The sequence below is a fragment of the Octopus sinensis genome, unplaced genomic scaffold (genome assembly GCF_006345805.1).
Source record: "Octopus sinensis unplaced genomic scaffold, ASM634580v1 Contig08735, whole genome shotgun sequence".
Taxonomy (NCBI): Eukaryota; Metazoa; Mollusca; class Cephalopoda; order Octopoda; family Octopodidae; genus Octopus; species Octopus sinensis.
The window spans coordinates 470,784-476,783 of record NW_021831284.1 but is presented as its reverse complement, the minus strand read 5'-3'; the positions used below and the strand labels follow the sequence as shown (position 1 = coordinate 476,783).

The window sequence follows — 6,000 nt, the reverse complement described above, 5'->3', positions numbered from 1 at the left end:
TTATAGAATATAGATTATTTGATTAGTTTGACATAAAAGGAAAGTGCTTATTGGTAGATAGCCAGGACATTATTCCCGACTATAGCTAGAGAGACTCATTCGACTAAATACTGGTGCTTAGATTGGTCGCCGGCGAGCCAGGGACTGAAGAAAAGTCTTTGTATTTCAGACTGCTTTAATTAAAAAGACTTTATAATCAGCTTGAGTAAAATATTTCTTATAATACTTATCAATTTTTTATTAGATTTATACATTTATCAATTATGGTTAACCCAAATAAATAAAATACCGCACACATTGAGCAGCATGTAATTAACATAACATGCGTGAGGTTGTACATATTCAAGCTGGTCAATGCGGAAATCAAATTGGAGCTAAAGTAAAAAACCAATCTTATCCATAACAGTTCTGGGAGGTCATCTCAGATGAGCACGGAATAGACCCCACAGGCACATACCACGGAGATTCTGACCTTCAGTTGGAGAGAATCAACGTGTACTACAACGAGGCCTCTGGTATCTAGTATGGTGTGGCTATACAGGCGGGAAATATGTCCCTCGTGCTATCATGGTCGATTTGGAACCTGGAACGATGGATGCAGTGAGATCTGGTCCATTCGGACAGATTTTCCGCCCTGACAATTTTGTCTTTGGACAGTCAGGGGCAGGGAATAATTGGGCAAAGGGACATTACACAGAAGGGGCTGAGTTGGTGGATTCAGTCTTGGACGTTGTAAGAAAGGAGGCCGAGAGTGCTGACTGTCTGCAAGGATTTCAACTAACTCATTCGTTGGGCGGAGGAACTGGGTCAGGAATGGGGTCACTAATAATCCATCGAGTGAGAGAGGAGTACCCCGATCGAATAATGAGTACATTCTCTGTTGTCCCTTCACCTAAGGTTATGGTCTCCTTCTGATCTGATTAGGTGAGTGACACTGTTGTGGAGCCGTATAATGCCACTCTCTCAGTCCATCAACTTGTAGAATACACTGACCAGACATACTGCATTGATAATGAGGCACTCTACGATATCTGCTTCAGGACACTCAAATTGACAACTCCTACTTATGGAGACCTTAATCACTTGGTGTCGGCCACTATGTCTGGTGTGACTACCTGTTTGCGGTTTCCTGGACAGTTAAATGCTGATCTTCGTAAACTGGCTGTCAATATGGTGCCATTTCCTCGTCTCCATTTTTTTATGCCTGGCTTTGCTCCACTCACATCTCGTGGTTCGCAGCAGTACCGATCATTGACTGTGCCCGAGTTGACTCAGCAGATGTTTGATGCAAAGAATATGATGGCTGCGTGTGACCCACGGCATGGCCGATATCTCACTGTTGCTGCAATATTCCGTGGAAGAATGTCTATGAAGGAAGTGGATGAGCAAATGCTAAACATCCAAACTAAGAACAGCAGTTATTTCGTTGAGTGGATTCCTAATAATGTGAAAACTGCAGTTTGTGATATTCCACCTCGTGGACTGAAAATGTCTGGAACGTTTGTGGGGAATTCTACGGCCATACAAGAATTGTTCAAGAGAGTGTCCGAGCAGTTTGTTGCCATGTTCCGTCGGAAGGCTTTCCTTCATTGGTATACTGGCGAGGGAATGGACGAAATGGAGTTTACTGAGGCCGAGTCGAACATGCACGATCTAGTTGTTGAGTATCAGCAGTATCAGGATGCTGCTGCTGATGAGGAAGGCGAGTTTGACGAAGAACATGACGAGGAGATGGCTTAGTTTTGTTTAATTACTTTTTTTGATTTGGTTTTCAGTTTTTTTCTAATAATTGTTTATTCTTTAGGTATTATATATTGATGGCATTTGGGGATTATTTATTTTTCAATACAGTTAAAGCATGGCATTAATATTATTTAAGCCCTGCATTAATTATTCTTAGATTCGAAATTATTAGTGGTGAATTAGTTAATGGTTAGTTAAGAGCACTTTTGCGTTTCCATAAGCAGAGAACAAGCAAGTTAATTATTTTTAATTAATTCTGAGGTAGGCGAATCATTGGTTACTCTTTTTTATAGTTTATTTTGATTGTAGTGCAATTGATTAAACGCTATTTATTTACCCCCGGCCTCCTCAATTGAAGGAAACCGGTGGCTAACAAGAACGAAATTGTCAATGTCCGACGCTCCCAGAGATCCCCAATCGCGATCCGGTGTTTTGATGAAGCAGGAGGTGGGCCAGGACACGAGAAAAAACACTGAGAGAGTGGGAATGTGTGGATTCGGCAAGGCCTATTCTTCGACGATAATTGCGTAGCCCAATGGCCAAGTTCACTCGGGCTTCTCTCGAGAGGGAGGATTCGTTTTTGTTTATTGGTGGCGGAATGCTTCCCAGAAGCTTGTTTATTCCAAGAAATCTGATTGCCTTCGTAGCTATCAAGTCGTGAACTTTCCTCTGGTTATTGTCCGGAGGAAATGGTTCATGCATGCGGATTTTTTCCGCAAGGGTCGGAATTATTTTCCTGTTATTAGAGAAGTGCCAAATAAAGTAGGCGGGGTGATTTTGCGTTCGGCATTTTTCAAGAAATTGTAGCCCGAGCATTTCTAAATGGTCTCTGATAGGAAGGATTTTTGATCCCCAATGTAAGTGGTCACTATGTGTCGTTTTTAGACAGCCCGTAATAATTCATAATGCTGAATTTTAAGTTCTCTGAAGTTTTTCAAGTTTTGCAATAGATAAGCAAGAGCCCCAAGCAGGGACAGCGTAGTTCATAGTTGTTCTGATAAACTGCTTGTATACAGTTATTAGACTCTTCTTATCCTGCCCAAATGACGTCCCCGCAATAGCCCGAAGCACATTGAGTTTTTTCTGGCATTTTCTACAGATGTATAAACATGTTTCGAGAAAGATAAACAGACCAGGGATTTTGGGGGATTTTTCAACTGGGAGTGGAATGTTGTCTAGGATTAGTTTAGGCTCTAAGTTGAACTGACGGCGGTCAGTTGTGAATAGAGTAACAGATGATTTGGATGGGGAAGGTTGAATAAGATTGCATTTCAGCCATGACGATAGTGTTCAAATGTTCCTGCAGAGATTCAGAAGAGATGTCAATGTTTTGGTTGCGAGAGGCAATAATTATGTCATCAGCGTAGAATAGAAGTAGAGTATTATTGTTCGTCGGGATACTGGACAGATGTAAGTTAAATAAGGCAGGTGAAAGAACCGAGCCTTGGGGAACCCCGTTAGGTATTTGTAACGTGAGTAAGAGGACATGATTGTCGTGCGACCAAGACGCCCAGAAAGAAAAGAGAGTAACCATGACTTTATTTGATGAGGAAATTCCGTATCGATTATTTTCCTACACAGAACATGTCTTGACGTTCTGTCAAATGCTTTTCAATGTCGATGGATGCAATAACTGTTCTTTGAGAAGGATTATAATTGTTAAACCCATCCGCAATGAATTGTGTCAGTCTTGAGAGATGGGTGGAAGTGGATGGCAAAGAACGAAAACTGTGTTGAGATTCAGCAAATGGGAGGAAAGGTTTTACGATACTACCCGTTCTGTTATTTTTGAAACCACTGAGATCAAAGAAATAGGTCGAAAAGAAGAAGGGTCAGAGGTATCTCAATTTGGTTTTTCGAAATGGGATGATGGTAGATTTTTTCCAAAGCATAGGAACCAAACCATGGTTGATCAAGTGTTCGATTAAATTAGTCAGACCCAGAAAGCCATTTGGACCCAGATTTTTTAGATGGTGGATGTCAAGACCATCCAGACCTCTGGCGTTAGAATTCCGCGAGTTAACAACAAGCTGCTTGGTAAGTGATTCTGGGATGTTAATAGAGTGTGTAGAATTGAAATTAGAATTATAATGAGATTTTCTTATGAAACAGAGATCCTTTGGGGTAGGAAGGTGACTAATTTTTGCATAATGACGAATTAAGATGTTAGCTTGATCCCGAAAGGATAGGACAGATTTTTTGGACGAGATGCCGGTGGCATGTGAGAGAGGGCATGTTTTCCTTGTGTGAATTTGATTAAGCGCTAGAAATTAAATTTCTTCTTCGCTCTCTTTTTTTAACAATTTGCTAAAAATGAATGAAATGAATGAATGAATTTTTATTAACGGAAAAGCCGAAAAAAGAGGGAGAAAGTTAAAAATCAAAAGAGAAATTACAAGAAAAAAGAAGAAACGTGTCTACATATACAATCTGGCAAATTGGCAACTATTCCGATTGCTCACTGACCAACAATTCGCAAATATAAAACTGGAAGACTTCATCTCTCTTGACGCGGCTGTTGCCTACGTCAACAAGATCATTCTAGAAGCAAGAGCTAAGACTGTTCCTCAAAGACATGCCTCTTACACATGTAACTATGGAAGGAAGTCTCTTGTCAAGGAAAGAAATCGTCTTAAAAAAGTAGGGATCCGAACCCCCGAAGCAAGGATCCGTTTGAAACTGTTGAACGACGAAATAAAAGTTAGTGAATTCAAAACTCAAAGAGCGAAATGGAGGAAAGTACTTACGTCCCTAAACCGTAATCGGTCGACATCCGAGATCTGGAAATCTATTCGGAACATTTTGAAGGCTAATGAGGAAACACCTGGAGACGACGAATTCAGCCAAAAAGATCTAAATGCCTTAATAAAATACTACGCGAAAATCTCCCACAAGGATCGTATGAAGACTGACCCATCCAATCCGCCGCTAAGAAAGCTGAAAAGTAAACATTCAACTCATTTCACTGAAAAAGAAATATTGGAATCCCTACGCCAAACAAAAGTAACATATTCACATGGTCCCGACGGCATTCCTATAATTCTCCTGAAAAACATAGGGAATGAGGGAATCAGTGTTCTCACAAAAATCTACAATTGGTCTATTAGCTACAACTCAATCCCAACGATTTGGAAATTGGCGAACATCCGCCCAATTTTGAAGAGTGGAAAACCAAAACAAGACCCGGCCTCCTTCAGGCCAATTTCCCTATTATGTTCAATGTCAAAAACTCTGGAAAAACTCATCCTCACAAAAATCATTAACAGCATTCCCAACAAGGCTTTCCAACATGGATTCAAAAAAGATTGTTCCACTGCAAGCTTCCTTAGCTCCTTGACTATCTTTATCCGTTCTGGCATTTCGTGCAAGCCAAGACATCAGAAAACTGTACTTTGTTCCCTGGACATCCACAAAGCCTTCGACGCTGTGCCTAGAAAAAACCTAGCATGGAAAATCCACCAATCAAACATCTCTGAAGACCTCAAGCTCTGGTTGACTAACTTCCTCAGCAGTCGAAGAGGAAGAGTATGCTTTGGAAACATTCGTTCCATTTCCCGTCTATTCCCAAATGGTGTACCCCAGGGCTCACCATTATCACCTTTCTTATTCAATTTGTTTACGGCCGATATTCCGACGCCTAATGGCGATGACGATCTGCTTCTGGCCTATGCAGATGACATTGTATTGGCATCACGGGACCAGAACATCCAAACAGCAAAAGGAAGATTACAACAAAACCTGGATCACCTAGTTGAGTGGTTTAACGTAAACCGGATGTCGATCAACACAGAAAAATCTGTCACAACTCTCTACTCCTCAGCCAAAAGACTATCGAAAACTTCAATCGGAGTTGTTGTGGAGGGAAGAGTATTACCTTTCAGCAAATGGCAAAAGATATTGGGATTAACTTATGACACGCACATGAACTTCTCTAAACATGTCACAAATGTGCTGAACAAATGTGAAAAGAAAATCAACCTCCTGAAATGCCTAACTGGTCTATGGAAAATGGGAAATCACCCTATACTTAAAACACTCTACTCACAGTATATCGAACCATGTATCTCATATGTTTGTGCCTCATGGGGGCCACTGATTTCGAATACAAATCTCCGCAACCCAGAAAAGAGCTTTCACACTTACCGAAAGGTGGTATACAGGTAAAGCTATCAAACCACCAATCTCTTTCGAAACTCTCATTGAGAAGAATACAAAAGGGCATCAATGGTATAAAGAAACGATCCGCCCTCAACGATC

The 6,000-nt window shown here is 40.9% G+C and overlaps 1 pseudogene; it reads left to right on the top strand.

The window, feature by feature from the left end:
* Positions 1-322: 322 nt before the first annotated feature.
* LOC115227942 lies at positions 323-1,740 on the top strand (annotated as a pseudogene).
* The last annotated feature ends 4,260 nt before the right edge of the window (positions 1,741-6,000 follow it).